Consider the following 20,254-nt stretch of genomic DNA (forward strand, 5'->3'; position numbering starts at 1 on the left):
AATCTGCAATGACTGTGATACGCTTTTGACAACTGGCTCATTGACAGCTCAATTGACAGCTTATTTTAACAGTCGATGCTAGGGGAGATTCTGCACTTGCAGTAGTCATTTGTCGGCGGCAAGCAGCTCTTTCCAGAAGCAATTGCTTCCTCCATATGTGGCAAGCGTCCTTGGCCAAGCTTTGTTTCTTGAGATAAGGAGTGCTTTCAAGATCTTTTGTAGAAATTTTTAGTAAGTGAAGAAGCCAGCGTGAACACTCGCACAGTTGCTCATGCAGCCAAACGACTGACCATCCACGGAGAAATGCCAGGGGATTGTTTCTGAAGTGTCATGTTCAAAGTGCCCCACCACTTACACTGATGAAAACAAGAGTTTTTCCGACAGAATCCACCAGAACAAGAACGACATACGAAAGCTCAAAGCCTAGCGCAGCGCTCTCCCTGAACGCTGCGAGATGCATGACTGTGCAATTGATTTCAAAGCCACCTCTGTGGTCGAAACCAAGACCAACACGACAGGACATCTCCCTGAGTTGTGGCACATTCAAAAGACTCACAGCAACATCCATCGGTCATCGAGTACACTTCACCATGTACATGCTCAAGGTCCTTGCTGCACTACAGAGAGGAGGAATCGGCAACACAAAGGCAGGAGCTGAAAAGATTTTTTTTCGGTCGCTTCAGTCACCCCCTAAAGAAGGGATCGCACCAATCCCGAAATGCCTGAACTTTTTTACCTTTGTCTGGAGCAGTTCTTTCCTCTATTTCCCAACCAGCCAGATTGATCTCCGTTGAAAATATTTACTTTTAGGTATTTGAATAAAAAGTGTTAATTGATCGCACGTAGCAGCAGTCTATCGTGCTCTGAAATCAACTTAATGCGGCACCACTATCATGATGTTCCCGCTCACAGCGAGATGACGGCGATTGTTAACAAGAGCAATCATTACATGCCTCAAGAAACGAAACTCAGGCAGCGACGCATACTGCACGGGCAGGAAGCAAATGCTTCTGGTAAGAGCTGCTCAAAGTTGATAAATGGTTGCTGTAAGCGCAAGATGCTTCCCTAGCACCTGCGGTTACAAAAAACGCTTGTTTGCCTGAGCATTTGATAAAGCAGTGGTCAAAAGCGTGTCATACTGCCACCACATTTTTTCATGCGTACTCTGTAGTACGTGATGCCACCGTTGATGAACAGAGATGCAGTTTAGCCCAGTAATGTTCTGTGAAGGTAATTTTCCTCTTTTCAAGGAATTGCTGCCCACAATTTTTAAGGAAAGGGAAATCATTCCGATATTCCGGGAAAGTTACGATTCATGGAGCAAACACTGAAATTATGCTAGTGAACAAGACATTGTAAAGTCTATCCACAGCACATCAATTTCAGTGCTGTTGCACCTCAGGGCGGTCCCTCCATTAGCAACCAGTTTGTTGCATTCGAAGGCGATCCCACTGCAAGCGACCTGTCTCTCGAAGCTCCACCGACATTCCTTATTGGGTAGCGTGGCGTTGTCGGCGAGCTGCAGGCCTCCGGTAGGCCATGGCGACCGAGCAAGGGCGAGACGACGTTTTGCTAGTGCGAAACTTGCACTGTTTTATTCCATGTAGTTGAAAGAAAGTAAGAAGAGAATGAAGCATCAAGTATGAAGCACGTGGTATGAACTATGGATCCCCTTAAATAGGCTCTTCTACAATCGTGTGGGCGGGATCTTGCTTGCGTCGATGACACGTGATAGGCACAGAGAGAAGGCCCCCCCTCCTGCAATACCAGGCACGGGAAGGAGAAGTCGATCCTCTTTTCGACGAATCTGAGAGGAGCGGAAGAGTGAATGACCTCTCCGGCGCTCGTGGGCTCCGGCGCAGGGGGTAGAGTGAGGGGACGAGGTAAGCACACCCGATGCCACGACCATGAGAAGGGAAGGGGATGACGTAGCCCCCACGGTGCCCGTCCACGTTGACAAGGGAAGGGGATGACGTAGCCCCCACGGTGCCCGTCCACGTTGAGAGGGGAAGGGGAGGACGTCGCGCCCACGGTGCCCGTCCACGTTGATGGGGGAAGGGGATGACGTATGGCCCTCGGCGTCAGGCCATACCTAACAGTGCACGGGATCAACTAAGAATAAGTCAGTTTCAAGTTCTTATACTCCATTATTGAAAAGCTCGCATTATGGTTGGTACAAGGCATAAAGTGCAGACTGCTGCGTTAATATTTCCTTGGTTAAACAACTGAGCATCACTTTAAAGCTGGATGACAAATTTTGGACTATGCGGCAGAAATGCCCAGAATCGAACAGTAAACATTAGAAAGTGAATGTTTGTTTTACGCGTTATACACGGAAGTGACCAATAAACCTTGCAAGGTCACTCAACGTAACTTTTATCTAACAACCACGTTTGCCAAGGAACTATCTTTTCAGGGAAACTTATGGGAATATTTTTCTAATCATGTGGGTAGAAAGGCTGAAGAATAGAGAACTTTCATTTCTACGAATGGGAATTTTTCTGTGAGGTGTGGGACATCACGGGTTCGGCCTTCGCTCGCGTGCTCCGTTTACTTTCTGAGGAACCTGTACGCGCTTGTGCACCTGTTTTTGCCACTTCCGTTCAACAGTGCCTGGAAAAAAGTTAAGAAAAAGATAAGCATCGACCTGGAGCCAGATTGGACTTCCTGTATATTAAATGCCGCTCTATTTCACTTTGAGTGTGCAGAGTATCGTCACGCATATACGGCCACTTTAGTGAAAGCACTACCATGTTAAATGGGGTGTTCGACATGTTGTCGGCGATACTAAATCAATGGCTTTGCCTTTTCGTAATCCTGGGTGGATTGTGGGGTTATGCACTACATAAACAGCTATTAAACACTTTCTGCAGCTTCACGCCTGAAGTAGAACGCGCTATTTGTTTCGATGCACGTAATCAGCTGGTGGCCAGTTCATTTGTGCATCCGTTGAGTTTCAACGCGACAGCGTTAAGGAGGTCGTGTCGCAGAAAAGCCAGTGTCGTCGGCGTCGTTGGCCGTGAGCGATAAATCCCAGCAGGCACTTCATGAATAAAAAACAACGTGCAAGATTGGCTGGGTGGGAATCGAACCAGGGTCTCCGGAGTGTGAGACGGGGACGCTACCACTGAGCCACGAGTTCTTTTATTTTCTTTGTTGCCTCGCTTTTCACAGAGTTTACGAGATCAGAAGAACAGAATAACAAGATAATAGTACCGTGAACCGTCAGCTGTTTGCTGACTACAAGCCATCAGTATTTCGGCATCTGCAACAACATTTCTAATCTTGGAACCCACTCTGGTACATACGGCTGCACCTTCTGCACTTCGGCAAAGTGGGACACCGATTCGCAAAAATATTCGCGAGCCAGTCTAGCGTCAATATCCGCATTGTGTACAGCAGTCCGAGTTCGCCATATACTGTGCAGGCCCAGGAGCATAACCAGATCGAAAGGCACACCATCGTCGTTTTCGACCGTGAGATAACGGATTCCGTGCGGACTTAATGGCAACTCTTTTTTCAAGGTTCTCTGTAAGATGTCCCAGAAGAACACTCCACCCCAGGAATCTAAAAACACATGCTCAATTGTCTCTGGTTTTTTGCATAACAAACAATGAGTACCCCACGGGACAAATAAACCCTTTTATTCTAACCATGTTTTAACAGGTAAGGTTCCTGTGTGCAGCTTAAAAAAAAAAGGTTTTAACCCCTGGCGCAACTAGCATATTTTAACGCGTTTCAAAACATCTTTTCCTTTGTTTGCACAGTATAATTCACGGTACAATGGCACAGGAAATAACACATCCACAAGGTCCTTGTACAGTTTTTTGCATGGTACATCTGTCAAATATTGCAAAGAAAAACGCACCGATAAGAAGCGGAAAGATGACACCACTTCTTTTGGGTATCCACGTACTGGTCCTTGCTGACACACCGAAGACACAACAAACTCTGGTAGCACTTTACCCAGCCTCAGTTGAATCATAGTTCTGAGAAAGGTATGATGTACATCTCTGAAAAAAACAAATAGACTGACGAGTTGTCTCACATACAGATGCACTAGACCAAGCCCACCATCACTCCCTCTTTTAAACAGATTTGTTCGGCTCGTTTTTTCCCATAGAGAGCTCCAGATAAAGACCGCGAACACTCTGTGCATTTTTCGTACATTTAACCTGCTGCAATGCAAAACTTGCATTCCATAGCTTGCTTAGAAGAAATAGGTTGCACGTCGTGGCCCGTGCGAAAATTGACTTAGCCCATCCTTTCCATTTTTGTGCATTTTCACGTAACACCTCTGTTTGTTTTTTCCAATAAGGCTCATTGTCAGAGTAGTACTGTAGGGGTACTCCTAAGTATTTTGTCGGTGTTTCTTGCCATTTAATGTTCAAAAATGTCCTTGGAGCGACGCCCCATTCCCCATGCCAGAACCCAACGCACTTGTCCCAGTCTACTGCACTACCACTTGCTTGACAAAAACTTTTAACAGCATTGACGGTATGCATTATACTTTCATGATCAACACAGAAAACTGCAATGTCATCAGCGTAAGCAAGAAGGCTTACCTCGGCTTGATGTGACTGAAATCCACGTATCGCATTGTTCCTAATTACGCTTAGACAAAAGGGCTCAATATATATGCAAAACAGAAGCGGTGATAATGGGCACCCTTGTCTGACCGAGCGCTGTACTGGTATGTATTCACCTACTGATTTGTTTATTATCAATCTCGTCGTATATCCGGCGTAAGCCATCAGCACACCTTCGCTGATCACATTGCCTACATTCACATATTCAAGCATACATAGAATCAGATCGTGCGGCACGACGTCGAATGCCTCCTCAAGGTCAACCTGCAGCATAGCGACACTCAGTTGCATTGCGTCACAGCATTCAAGGATTGATCGTGCTATGTGTATATTTGTCATAATTGTCCTTCCTTTTATTCCGCACGTTTGATGTGGACCGACTAAATCTTTCATTACGGTCTGCAACCTGCTAGCCAATACTTTCATTAATATTTTATAGTCTATATTTGTCAGGCTAATCGGCCTATACGATGTGACGTTACGTAATTTGATTGGGTCTTCAGTTTTTGGTATTAGGACCATGTGTGCTGACAAAAAGGACGGCGGTAGATGTTTGTTCGCGTAAGCCTCGTTGTATACTTCAGTCAAAACACGTGCGATAACACCCTTAAACGCCTTGTACAATGCAGCGCTTAAGCCATCCGGTCCCGGTGATTTGCCATTATTTAAATGGTCAATCGCATTCTTAACTTCCTCTACTGCTATGGGCACTTCTAATGCTTCCTTAGTTTCATCATCTAATGTTGGCATCAATGACATGAAGCCTTCTTTAAATCTATCAGTGTCAACTTGGCTACGGGAAAACAATACTTTGTAATATTCCAAAAAACAACTTGCTATTGTTTCTTTGTTGGTAGACAGTAACCCGTTATGTTCTATTTCTGTTATTGCATTTTGGGAAGCATATTTCTTTTCAACTCCCAAGGCACGTTTTGTCGGCATTTCTCCTGTGCACCATTTTTCAGCTCTGGCTCGAACCAGTGCTCCATTGTATCGCTCTTGGTCTATCAGCTCAAGCTTTTGCTTTATGCTTTTGATGTCTTCTAAGAAATAACCGAGTTGTATACTTTCAGCTTCCAATAATTGCTTCAGATTCAATCTAAGACGGGACTCGAGTTCTTTTTTTTCACGTCACTTAAGACACTGGCCCTTTCAAGTGCTTGCAATTTAATTGTTTGCTTACAAACTTCCCATTTATGTCCCCAACTATCTAAGTTTTGAGTTGTTTTATCTATAGCCTTGAGAAACTGCTCATAAAACTCGTCGTCTTTCAGCAAGTTTGCATTAAATTTCCAAAGATCCCAGGAAATTTCTTTGCTATTTGTTTTTTTCCTTTCCAACACGGAAAGAAACCAAACAATGATCACTAAATGCAACAGGTCTAACTCGATAATCTCGACACGACTGAATTAGTTCAGCCGACACGTACACTCTGTCAAGTCTAGCATGGCTCGCACCCTGAAAGTGGGTAAAGGTGACCGCTTTTCCACCGCAAAGACATTCACCTACGTCTTCTAGATTAAATTCTGCAATCAAGTCTTTCAAAACAGCTGTACTTGCATCATTGTGCTTCCCACTGGTTTTGTCACGTTCCGTACAGACACAATTGAAATCTCCCGCCAGGATTAGTCTACGCTCGCATTTCACGTACGTCTCCATTTCTTCAAAAAAAAAGCTTTCGCTCTTGAGCCTGAGTTGGTGCATAAAGACAAATTACTCGCCAATTTTCTGTTGACAGGGAAAAGTCAGATACAATGAAACGGCCTGACTCACAGGTAGTCACCGATTGCGCTACGGCACCAAGACTCTGCCGAATTAACAAAATGCACGCCGAAGACCTCCCCACCGCATGGGCAACACACACGTTATAGCGTCTGGTGAAAGGACGCACCATACGCTCTGTCTGATCCTCTCTCTCTACTTTGGTCTCCTGAATGGCTACAATATCAAAATCGTGCTCCGTTACGAGGCGGTAAAGTTGGTTTTGCCGCCTGTTGGCACTAAGCCCTCGGACGTCAAGTGTTGCAATATTTATTGACCTCTCTAAGGACTCCATATTGGCGAGTGACACCAGACCTAGCCTACGGCGCTCCCCTCACAGACCTTGCCTTGTAGCAACACACGGTCCAGTCGACGCTCAGGGCGTCGACTTGCCACCGCCGCGTGTAAGCGACGCCGACCGCTGATGGCTGGTGGCCACCCGAGGCTTTTTGGTTCCAGGCTCGGTCCCACGCCTCTCCGTAGCTCGTAGCCGGGTGTCTTGAGAAGCCGTGCTTGCTTTGCTGAGTCGGCGCTTCGTAGGTGTTGCCTCGGCGTCCATTGCAGCCTCATCCGTCGAATCACTGTCTTCGAGCGTCGCAACGACCTCGCTTACTGCGGTCTTGAGTTCAGCTATTTTCTCACCACTCCCGGACGCACTTAGTGGCAGCTGCTTTCCTAAAGAGTGGGTTTCAGAAGGGCGCTCTGCCAAACCTTCTTCGTACTTTCCCGTCGAAGTGTCTTCAAGAGTGGCGTCTGCTACCCGAGCGTCTGCAGCCTTGTTCTCTTGCGCACTTGCTGAGCTGGTGGACGCCGCCACTGCGGCCGCGTCGCTGATAGACGCCACCATCCCAGCCACGCTCTCCGCTTCCTCCTCGTCCATGAGCATCTCGCTCCGGTCAGCTTCACCGCCTACGCTTGCAACTCTGGCATACGAGCGAGTACAATTAGCCTGCTCGTGCCCGAACGCTCGGCAAGCAGCGCACCTGGGCACTCGGCATTCACGTCGTATGTGTCCAGTGTTGTGACAACGAAGGCATAACGGGGCACGTCCAGGCACAACCATGAGCGCAGTGCCGCTACCAAGACGCATCTGATGTGGGATGCGTTCTGGTGTGACACCATCGCGTAGTAGAAGACCCACTAGACGAGTCGTTGACTCGGCGCCCTCAAAGTCCTCGGCCTTCCACCGATCACTGATGACTTCCTTTATCTCGCCATACTCTCGGAAGGCTCGTCGAATGGTCTCAGAGCTGACGTCGAACGCGACTCAATGCAGCTTAATCCCGAGTTCTTGCCTCGCTGGATCAATGACGAGGCATGTCCGGTTCTTCACCAGTAGTGGTCCGGCGTCTAGCAGCGTCTGCTTTGCCTCATCTGTCTTCATGTTGAGCAGCCACACGTGCGACATTTGGTACGCACCAATTCCGCCTACTTGCTGAAATACTCCAGCATCCTTCAAGGGCTTCCGGAAGTCGTCGATTCTATAAGGCCGTCCAGTGACGTCGAAGTGTAATACAACTGCGCGCCTTTGTCCTTCACCTGTTGGTAACGGCGGCAAGATGACACGGTAATCCTTGGGCAACGCGGAACACGGGGTACCACGGCCAACGTCGGCCACTTTCGCAGCTCTCGAGGAGTCCTCCATTCTGCGTCCGTACTGCACGGCGTCCAGAAGCAGACTGAATGAGCCACGAGTTCGATGCTTCAAAGCGGTACAAAAGCGCCTCTAGTGAATGCGGTGTTGCCTTAGAAACGAGCTGTTTCTAAGGCCCAGGCGTGCGTCGCTTGCTCAGGCGCACATTTCGTTGCCGCGCCGAACGCTGCGTTGCTCGACGCTCACCGCGTCCGATGCGGGGCGCGTAGTCGCTACGCCGTAGCCCATTGTCGTACACCCCTTGGCGGGTCGACGGGAACGCTGTCGCGTTCCACTCTTGAAGGCGAAGCTTAGGCGTCCTCCAATTTTTAAAGCAAGCTGATAGTTAACTGTAGCAAAAAAAAAGAAAACGTGAGAAGGGGAACGGGAAGTGCATGTTCAGTATAATAAAAGGGTGTGTTGTTCCCAATGCCACAGTTAGGCCCCAGCAATACAGCGATGAAATAACAGCGTCTGTTGTAAAAGCAACAATCCTGCCGAACGCGCATTGTTACCACCACATCGTAGCTACTCCATTGTTGATTGTTCTGCTGTGAATTGGATGCAGCTGCACTGTTTATATGGTAAGACGTATTAAATTTGACACACGAAATGCTAGACGCAACGACGCCTCGCACTACAAGCAGTTAGTGTGAAACAGTGATAACCGCATAACGTAACTCCAACTCACCTTTCAATGGGAGGCCTCAGCCTGACAGCTACCTTGATCTTCGACATATTACTTGCATCGGCTGCTTGCCCGAGGGCGAAATTAATGAAAGCCGACGCACATTGCTTATTTAATTGTGAAAACTAGCAGCAGCTACGACATTTGACGTTGACTAAAGGTTCGAAATGGTTCGAATGAGCGGCGCGAGCCATGCGCGAGCGGTAACGTGACGTCACAGCTGCGCCGAGGAAAGCAACAATTTTTACTTGTTTTGTTAAATATATAAGCTAAATAAATCAAATTAACTGCATCTTGAGCAAACAAGTAATTATTTTTTAATTTAATTTTTACGCTAGTGTTACAGCGTCTGTTGCTTTTCTATAATTGGGTCAAATTCAGCTTGACCTCAGAGATGTTCTGCGGCACACGCTAGCCATTGCGCTAGTAGCATAGAGAAAAAAAAATGCTAGAAGTAGAAGAGCGCAGAGTTACAGACATGGTTACATAGTTCTGTGAGGCTGAGCAAAAAAATTAATAGCGACAAAGCGGGTAATCCATAGAGTTAATATACTACACTCTAGAGAAAAAGCTAGACGAAAAAAAATGCAGCAACTAATACGGGTGTCACACGGCGCACTTTTGATCGCGATCAAGCCGGACTCGGATCGAATTTCTCGGCTGCAATTGGTTCCTTTGCGCAAACTGCGTGAGGGAGTCAATCGCAGCCTAGAATTTCGATCCGGATCGGGCATGATCGCGATCGAAAGTGATCGTTTGACGCCGGTATAACGGTAGAAGTGCTGCTTGCTGGGCGAGTTGGTTCACGCTGAGACTTGGGAAAACCAGCGAAAAAAATTGAGACGCAAGCACGAAAGAAAGAAGAGGCACCGGGACGCTGGACTATAGCCCCTGACATATATATTAAAACACGGATCACCCTCGAACATCAAAGCGCGAACGCATGCTCAATGCTCTTAGCAAGGTACAAAATCTTTAAAAATTGATGAGAGCACCATTTTGCCCTAACTCATCTTTAAATTCAGCTTTTTAGAAGTGCTATCTCGATCTTTACCGCTCAGAGAGATAGACGGAACACTGATGCATTTTCCTTCCTCTTGTATACTGATATAAAACGCCTCAAGTATTTCTCTTTCGGTTTTCGTCCTAACCTTGCCAAGAATCGCTACATTTTCGAAAAGTGGTGCACAGGCGACAGTGACGACAATGAAAAGCCAGGTGACCTTGAGAGTTGGTCAACACACAAACTCGCGCATCAAGTCATTCACCAAACAGGCCGATATATGCGTCACTGACCGGATGCGCGAGCACTGTGCGTTGACCAATTCGCTCTTAAACAAATGTACACCATAGAGTCTCTACGTGTACACCCTTTGGGTCGTACCTTGCCACACAACAGTAATCGCGTGATCTGTCTTCAGTGGCGTAGCAACAGGGGGGCCGTGGGCCCCGGGTGCAAGGGGCCACTGCGGGGGTGTCATACGTTGGAAGACACCCCTCTTTCCGCCGGCTTGACTGGGCACAAATGGCAAAGAATAACCCAGTATCCAGTAGCCCGAGCTCATGTACCCGATGCGTTGCGCCGCAGAATTGTCGGCTGCAGCTCTATCAACACCCCACGAAATAATTGCACGAATGTGCGGGCTAAAAAATTTATTTCGCAAAATGGTCGCTAAACTATTCGCCTTAGCAGAATGTTTCATGTGGGGTGCACTCGTGCCGTGCGTTCATGCTGGGAGCAGGAGTCGCTAAACATGCATATAAGGCGTTGAGGCTCTTGGGTCCCTCTTCCGTTCAGAACGCGCAGCGAAGGCGAATAAAGACATCAGGAAGAGGGCGTTCAACCAGCGCGGCCGGCGCTCGCGTTTACGGCGTAGCGTTCGTTGAGAGCGACGTTGCATAAGTGCGGCTGTCATAAGTCGCGAATGGGATTCTCTGGATCGTCGTCAGACTCGGTGCGGCCGAAGAGTTTGGCGGCGTATCACTCAACAGGCTGTATTATAGTCGCGGGCGCCGCGATGTTCCGCTCGCTTTTACTTCCTCTCTCCCGCTCGCTCCGAGAAGCCGCTGCGAAACCTGCCTTTGTGTTTCACGCTTTCCTTCATACCCTCGAAAGTTTCAGAAAACTGTTGTTGTGTGACTTCATGTCACAAGTACAGTGTCTGTGTCAGCTGTACAGAATTTGACAACAACAAAAACGTGAATTTTGTAAGGATATTTCACGATATTCTATGAAGTAATGTGTCTTTGTGATTACTAGGAACTCGCTAGCGTGAGAAATATGGCAGATAAGTAATAACCATGTCCTTAATAATCCCTTAATTAGTACTTATAGAGGAAGCACTTCAATTCCAAGAATTGAGGACTCAAAGTCATATTATTAACTCAACAAAAACTTCTTAAACAAAATCGTTTTGGGTGCTACAACCTGCAGTGCTTAGGCACTGCGGGCGGCGCCCAGTATGGCAGTAACGAAAGAAATATGAAATAGTGGACCAGTGACGTTGATCCTTCAACCCTCTCAATTGCGAGTGCAGACCAACATGTTTCGGTGGCACGGGCTTTATCGCAGTGTTACGTTTTTTCTTTTTTTTTTATGGTGACGCCAAGAATCGAGCCGAAGCGTGCTGTGTTCTGTTCCCAATATTTTGGTGGTACCGCAGCTCGGATAATCACGTTTGTCCGTATAGCAGCAAATAAAAACAGGGCTTTATTGATCAGAATGAAGAGAACTCGTAAATGTCATAGCATTTGCGCCCCCGCAGCAGGGAGGCAGGTGGCGTTTTCCGTTTTTCAAATATGGTGGACAGATCAGCGTCGCTGAGACACAATTTAATTTTCGTTTTCGTTCAGGGCTGCCCATCCAAAATACTGCGGGCCATTGTACCTACGACGATTTTTTGTGAAGTTGTTGTTGGGCAAGATATGAATGTCTGCCTTCAATTTTGCAAATGCAATGTTACCGCTAAAATTGGTAATTAAACTTTATAATTTTTTTTTACTTGTGACGTGAGCCGTATTTGCCACGATGCCGCATTTGTATTGGTCGCCAAGCCTTACAGTCTGACAGAAGATGTGCACATGCGCTTATCACAAGTTATCACTGCAGCATTCTGTGTTATTTGGCGCAGAAAAAACAGCGTGTATTGGCCTCGAGCTCCACCACTGGAAAAGCTGGCGCCACCGTCGGCGTGACGTGCTATTAGGGATCACGTGGACATAGCGGCCGCGTCGGCTGCTTCGGGAGCGCCGAAGCGAGCTGGAAACGAGAGTTTAAGTTCCCGCGTACGCTGCGGTCCTCATTTAGTGGCGATATTTTCCCGCTTCGAGTGCCTCCTTTACAACGCTTGAAAGCACTACAATAGGTAGTGGCTGCCTTTGAAGGCGCGCAACATGGTAGGCTATGCCCGGTGCCGCAGTGTCGGACTTACGCAACGGAGCCAGGTGTCAGCCTTATTCATACGTTGCCGCAGGACAAGAAGCTGCGTGAAGCTTGGTTCGCGAAACATAAAACCAGCAAACAGTCATCGGCTAGAACTCGGGTATGCAGCAAGCACAGACGCGAAGAAGATTTCTGCTACGGCGCTGGGTCTGCGACGTTCGAAAAACGCGCACTAAGACGCTCGCCCGAGTCCGCTGCCCGACTAATGTCATGACGGTATGGTCTATGAACTTGTCGATACTATAGATACTGGCAAGTTCACTGGAGTGGAAAGGGAGCGGTAAGAAGCACATTAAAAAAAAGCATGGCATATGGTCATGTTTGTGTTATGAAATAATGCAGTGGATTACAAAAAAAGAAGCAGCGGGAAATCGCACGCTGAGAACACCAATAAACATATAGTGCGACGCAACTGGAGAAATAATATTGAAATGTCCAAGAATTTAGAAAAAAGAAAGATTGAATCGTCGCGTCGGCGCATCACAGTCCCTGTAGGCGTCGAAGTCTCTACAATGAAATTATTTGTGAACAGCTCTGAAAGCGCCCACCCAACAATGGTTGCTTTTATACTGTCAAATGCTCATATTTTGCAGCCTAAAGCTCATTAGCATGGTGCGAAAACGCGCATGCGGAGAAAGCGAAACAGTGCGTGGAACAGCATGCAAACGCGCAGTCGATCGCTGTGAAGCTGTGCGATCGCTGCATTGAGGCTTCATTCTATTACGCACCATTTAGTTATACAAACACTATAAGAACATGTTGCACATAGTTTGCTCTCAGCGTTTACCTACCTTTCACGCAAGAAGCCGGTTCGGGAGACTCCATCGCGGTGACCGCGCACAGTGGCGTTCACTGTACGTATTCGGTAAAGAGATAGCGTCTGTGAACGATTGTGTGCTTTCAGTTTGCCCAAGGTTATAATTTAGACAGTAAAAATCTTCCCTCGTTTCGAAAGTACTTACAGAAAGGTCCGGGAGAGCTCCCGCGTGGTGTTTTCAGTGAGCGCTGATAGCAAAACCCATGAGGAGCGCGCCGCGTGATCCCTCATACTACGCCAGCGAGGAGCTTCCGATAGATGGCGACTCCCTAACTCCTCGCCGCCAACACCTGCTGCATTCACGATCCCTGGGAAAGAAAGCCAAGGAGAGGGCGACCCGGGGGACGTGCGCGGTATCCAAGGCGGCTGTACTGGTGCTGAAACTACAACCGGAAGCGGGGGGGGGGGGGGGGAGGGAGGGGTGCCAGACGACCTAGCTACGCCACTCCATGTGTCTCCCGTTTTAATGTGTGTGAAAGCCCGCTGTATGGGGGAGGGGGAGGCGCAAGTGCGCAGCGACGACCCTTTCCCATGTATCGCGAGGTCGCCACACATCCAGGAAAGACGGAAAATTGTCAGTCACGTTAGCATCCTTGCGTGATTTGAATACGAAAGCATCATGCCTTCTCTAATTCATTTGTTACGTCCATGATACGTGACGCCATACATTGTCACGTGTCCTTCACAGCTCTACCTTAATCCACCTTGCTCTAAGTGTACCAACGTCTTGTTTTCCTAAACACAACCACACAGCTTTAACGTGGCAGTTCTTCACCTTCCCTTTTCCATCCGGGATTGCCACGTCCTCTGGCGTCAGTCGAAACGTACAACACATTTATTTTGAGTCGTTGGTTGCAATGCAGCAGCACCGTTCACACAAAACATCATTTTCTCAAAAATGAGTGGCAACATAATTACTAGACGCTTGACGTATGGTATCGCGTGCATCTATTGCTTAAAGTTGCAACAAAATATTTTAGCCTATCAGTTCGGTTTAACTTTGAAAGTGATTACAGCTTTTGTCCATGGGAACAGACACATGGCCTGAAGAGACTGTGAATGGTACAATAGTGTTGTCAATTTACAATAGAGTGGTTGTGTGTGTGTTCGCAGCTGACATCACTAATCACATGCGTTCACTTAACACTTCAAGCTCGTTCTGGTCTAACGCGTATGCAGAGGCAAAGTTCAAATAGCCCATTTCATGAGATACTTACTTTACTTCATGTACATTCAGGGGGGGGGGGGGGGAAGCTCCCAGTACTTGTAATCACATACAGGGTGTTATTTAGCTGTACAAATTTTTTAACAATTACTTGCGGTTGCTATCACAGTTCCCTTGATCTAAATTACTCAGTGAGGCGGCGATTGCTCCTATGAGAAATCAAAAATGGTTAGTTGAATAATAAACGCGATCATGCTAAATAACTTTTTCAAATAATTACTTTGCGCACATATTTCTACCAACGAATTGTGCCTAGTGAGTATGCAAGGCACATCGACTTGGAATGAATTCTGAGGATGGCACAGGTTTTGAGATATGCGCCGTCAAACCTGCGGTAAAAATGCACTGTTCCACTTTTTAATGTGGAACGCTGCTTCATGCATTCAAGCACAAAAGTAAGTGGAACACCATTGCATTTCTTTGTATACTTTGAAATATAGTGCAGTTACCATAACGGCGAAGTACTTGCGTCGTAGAGGCCTGCAACTCTCAGCTACTAAGTGTGCAGTCATGGCATTTACGCGCAAATCGATGTCAAATTATCCAATCGTTGTCGACGGATTGGCGCTCCCTTTAGTCACCCACCACAGATTTCTTGGCGTGATAATAGACCGCAGTCTTTCTTGGACCAAACATGTTACTGCGCTTAGGGCTAAACTGACCAACTTCATACACGTTCTTCGTGTAATATCAGGACTGAGATGGGGCCCCTCTGAGCGAAGTTTGCTCGAAGTGTACCAGGCACTTTTTGTGGGCTACATACGCTACAGCATGCCTGTGTTATCTAACATGGGGTCATCTTGTATACGCACGCTGGAGAGCCTTCAGGCTCAAGCACTACGGATATGTCTTGGCTCGACACGCTGCACGTCAACTAAGGGCACAATAGCGGAAGCACGGGCTTGTCCTATCGACATATACAGGTTTTGTGAACCTGTGCGAACCTATCTTCGCCTGCTAACCAGACACTCACACCATCCACTGTCAACGCTTCCAAGCATCAACTTTGACTGTGCTTTTTCTAAAGCTATTGCATGTCACGCAAGCATTGTACCTGCAAGATTCCAGGCAACCGACATCCCCGCGACACCTCCATGGACAGTGCCAAGACCACTAGTGAGGCTTCAGATACCCGGAATTATGAAGAAATCTCACGTTTCATCCATTGGCTTGAAGCAGCTCACCCTGTCCCATATATTTACTTTATATAGTGGGACTGTACAAGTATATACCGATGGTTCGGTCACACCATCTGCCACAACGGCCGCATTTGTCGTCCCACAACTTGGAATTACTCAACGATTTCGATTAGACCACAAATCGACATCTACGGCTGCGGAACTTGCGGGAATACGGGAGGCTGTCCCTTTTATGAGAACGCAGACACCCCATAAATGGACAATATTGTGCGATGCCAAATCAGCGCTACAGGCGCTAAAATACTTTTTAAACAAAGGACCATACTATCTGCTCATGCTGGAAATCGTCGAACTTTATCACAGTGCCGAGTTAAGTGGCCACGTGATCACCTTTCAATGGGTGCCTAGCCATTGTGGTGTTTTTGGTAATGAACTCGCTGACAGCGAGGCAAGATCGGCCTCCTCTTCCTCTGATGAAGTACGGATTGCCTACTCGCGACCTGACACCAACTCAATGATCAAGGCACTCATGCAGGACCTTACAAAGGCTTACAGAGCCCACTCTGATAACATTCAGAGACGTCTACACATGATTGACCCAGAGGGTAAATTCTGTTTGCCCCCGAAGCTTACACGGAGCAAAACATCATTGCTACACAGGATTCGGCTCGGCGTTGCTTTCACCCGTCGCTACGCACACCTCATCGGCCAATTGAACAGCCCTGATTGTGTACACTGCCACATGCCCGAAACACTGCAACACGTACTGTGCGACTGCCCAGCATATATGCTGGAGCGAAGGACGTTAGACAGTGTCCTAGCCAGCGTTGGCAGACAACTACTGTCGGAGGAAGCTATCCTCGGCCCATGGCCTGACACTGCAAGTTCAATGCGTGCAACAAAAGTATTGTTGAAGTTCCTGCAGGACACCAAGCTCGATGAGCGGCTCTAGCGAGGCAACTGTCTCATGTACATAAGCACTCACCTCTTCTCTTATCATCATCATCCATCCCAATACTTTCACTCCCCTTCCCTCTTCCCCAGTACACAGTAGCAGACTAGAGCGCACTAGCTCAGGTCGACCTCTCTGTCTTTCCTATCAATAAATTGTATTCATTCATTGAAATATAGCCGCTCAGCAGAATTGGCACAGTCTTGACAAGTGGTTCTAAGTCGATATATATACCTTGCATGCTCGCAATTTACAATTGGTAGACTGAAATATCAACAGTAAATCCTTCAAGTAAATAATTTAGAAGTCCACATTCATTGGCGTCATTACGAGGGTGAATCAGAAAGTCTTTGCCCCTACTTTATCTTTTATTTTTATTTGGCCTAATTACGGCTGTAAATGCGAAGTCAAGATGTCCATTCCCAGCAGTGGCGCTTTCTTGGACCGACCCGGCCTTATCTGCCCATAGCTCGGCGACATGGCACTGCTGTCTGTTGCTGAAGATGGCGGTCGTGCTTCACACGTTCACGGCGCACGAGCAACGAAGTGTGATTCATTTTCTATGGAACAAGGGACGAACGCCCATTGAAATCCACCGGGAAATCCAGCCCACGTGTGGGCAAAGCCGTAGCTTTGAGAAGTGTGAGGTGGTGGTTTTGTGTATATTTGAAGTAGTAACTTAGCGCGAATAAAACCACGGAAACAAGAAAGACGGACAAGGACAAGCGCTGACGAGGACAAGCGGACAAGGTGTTGTGAGTTCACAAAAGGCCGTGAAGACTTGCATGAATATGAGCCTGGTTCCACAGTCAGCCGGACGAATTCTACCGCAAGGTCATCTCAAATTTAGTGCTGCGATGAAGTATTGTCTGATCTGGTTTGGGTACTAGGTGGAAAAATAGTGTAAGGTACGTAAAATAGCACGTATACTTGTAATTACCTGTATAAACCTAATTTGGCTAATAAAACATAGGATCAAAGACTTTGATTCGCCCTCGCATTCTTTTCTTATTGAAATGAAACTAAACGAAAGAGACGTGGTCACCTTATAATGGTGACGGCTGTTCCATTTCTCATAGCGGAAACAATATAAATAAAAATTATGTAAGAAAATGAGAAAAAATCACTCCATACGGTCAGAAATCCACAGCACAGTCCTATACACCTATGAACATAACAATATAAAAGTAAAATGGAATGCACCACAACGAGTTTGTAAACAAAGTCACAAACACAAACAAACAGATGTGATGTAGACTGTTATGCGCATTTAAACAGGTTAGGCATTACACAGTGTATTCTAATTATTCAAGTAGGTATTCTGATTCTTCGTAGTAGTAATGGATGACTCAGCGAGCAACTTACATCAAAAGTAAGAATTGTGCAATCTGCCATAGGCATTTTTTTTATTTTGCTGCAGCTAAAAAGCACGCCTTGTATTCTATAGCCCTTACGTTATGCGGTCATGTGCTTTCGCTGCAGGCGTGCAAGCCGGAACCTGCATACAAGAATGTCTACAGAGATTACGAAGGTCTGTACATCAGCAATACTTTCACGGATCGAAACATACGCTCTACTCTGTCCTACAAACCGCTCGATGGGGACGTCTTTGTCGCGAGCTACCCGAAGTGTGACACAACATGGATGCAATACATTGTGTACGGCGTATTCCGTGACGGTGTGCCCCGTGCGAACCTCATGGAGTTCATGAACATGGCTCCGTACTTGGAGCTTGCGGGAGCCGAGGTCGCACAGGCTATGCCGCGACCAAATGCCATCAAAACTCACCTACCGTTTCAACAAGCAGCCTTACTCGGCTAAGGCCAAGTACGTCTACATCACCCGCAACCCTTACGACTGCTGCGTGTCGTTCTACTACCACACGAGGAACATGCCGATGTACCTCTTCGAGGACGGCACGTTCGACCAGTTCTTCGACATGTTTGTCGAAGGAAAAGTCGACTTCGGCGACTACTTCGACCACCTCTTGTCCTGGTACGAACATCGAGGGGACAGCAACGTGCTTTTCATCACTTACGAAGACCTCAAGAAGGACACTCGCGGTTGGGTGCTCAAGATAGCCGACTTCCTGGGTAAGGAGTACGGAGACAAGTTGAGGCAGAACCCAGATATCTTCGAGATGATTATGGCTATGACTACCGCCGACACTATGAAGAAGATTAACGCCGAGATGAACAACTGGAGCAAGGATTTGGCCAGCGTTCCCCTGGAGACGCTGCCTGAAGGGATGAAGTCTTGAGTAGGAGTCATGGGGAACCTGCTGGACAAGCCAATCAAGGGAGACTTCGTGAGCAAAGGCATCGTTGGGTGCTGGCGGAACCACTTCTCGCCGGAGCAAGTCTCCAGGTTGAAAGAACGAATCGCACTCAAGACCACGGGTAGTGATGTCATGGAGGTGTGGAAAGACGCGGGCTTGCCCTAAATATGAGTGGAAGTTTGCGATTTGGCGTTCTGGCTGACGAAACGTCTGCAGCACGAGTGGACGGGTTATTTATGCGCTCTTTCTTTGATGAGCCGTAGCTAGTGAATAAAGAAACGGATGCTTCAGCACTCACGAGTCTTTAACCTAGGCTAAGGATACTGGTGCAAGGCGAAGCAGTTGTGTGGACTTCGTGCCCACATTCCACGTACATTCCACGTATACGATCTCTGATATAGTAAGTTAGAAAGCAAATATAATTCTGAGGTGATGCGCATGGAAGTATTTGCAATACACTGAAGTAAGCACCATCGACATGTTTGCGTCTTCACCAGATTTTGTGAGTGGCATCATTGTGGTAACTAAGTTCGCAACACACGGCTAACTTAAGTTTCTTCTGTTAAGCTAGCTTTATAGTCTTGCTGTGTATTCATGCGCAAAGTTTATCGCCGCGAAGCAGCACATTCATTTAACATCGTTGAAGAAGAAAATAAACTTTATTAAAAGAATGGTCCGACAGTTCTGGTTGTAGTGGCATCAGGTGGCGGCTCGAAGTCCTTGCACTCGGGCGGCATCTTCGGCTTGCCGGACTGCCCAGAGCTGGTCTTCCTGCTACGAACTTTTGAGAGCCGCCTCTGAGCAGCGGCGACACCGGTGGAGAAGGTTCGAGGCGGCAAGTAGAGCTTAAAAGATTCGTCCACGCTTTATGTCGCGGATGTTTCGTTACGAAAACCGGCTGACTTGGTCTTCCACCAACGTGTGTTCTCGCCTTTTTCTTTCCTGGTTAAGACCACTGTCTTTATTTTCCAATCATCTCCTTTTTCTGTATTGTGACTCGGTACAAAGGAGACATAGCTACATGCGAAGTATACGCTGATCCAGCATTCAACAACGCTCGCCATTATAACGCCTGTTGCTGAAGCAGTGAAAGGGTCTTCTGGCCCTAGAAACACTTTCTGAGCATAATAGGAAAAAGTTGCCCCTTCGTAGATGAGGCTGCTTTGAACATGCGAGCCAAATATGACTGCACTGCATGCAGCAAGGAATTTACAACCTCGTCTAAAAAACCACCATGCAATTACGTCGCAAGCAGCCATGCCAGCCTACAGTTATTGACTGAGTTCGTGACCGCGAGAACAGTGTCAGTAATGCTACATTTGCTAATTCTATGTTAAATAACTGAATTAATCTTTAAAAGAAGTATTTCATCTCTGTCCTTCCGGACTACACACGCCATATGCGCGTAGCTGCGTCGGCCGAGTGTGATCTCCGAGATCGCATCATCGTATATACCGCGTAGAACACATAAGTGCGTCGCATTCAGAAGTTAACGGAATTTTCCCTGCTAAGCTACATCACTTCGGAAAAGACGCTCTCTGTTTGTCCTTTGTTCAACGGTGCGCTAGACCACGTTTGGACAATATAACGCGTCTAACGGACTAATGCCTCGCATTATATTCGTCCTCACAAGAATATAACGTTTTTTTTCCCCTGTTGCTTCAAACTTCAGTTTGAGTGAGCCAAACCACAATCGTTACCGCGTACATAGCCATTGTTACGTTTCGCCT

General features: G+C 47.2%; 2 pseudogenes; one reads left to right on the forward strand and one right to left on the reverse strand.

Annotated features, from left to right (window-relative positions):
- LOC135897666 (uncharacterized) overlaps window positions 1–7,995 on the reverse strand; it is a 42,874-nt pseudogene extending 34,879 nt beyond the window's left edge.
- An 8,754-nt stretch (window positions 7,996–16,749) lies between these two features.
- Window positions 16,750–18,689, forward strand: LOC135897676 (sulfotransferase 1C2-like; annotated as a pseudogene).
- Window positions 18,690–20,254: the final 1,565 nt, after the last annotated feature.

The sequence above is a fragment of the Dermacentor albipictus genome, chromosome 1 (assembly GCF_038994185.2).
Source record: "Dermacentor albipictus isolate Rhodes 1998 colony chromosome 1, USDA_Dalb.pri_finalv2, whole genome shotgun sequence".
NCBI lineage: Eukaryota > Metazoa > Arthropoda > Arachnida > Ixodida > Ixodidae > Dermacentor > Dermacentor albipictus.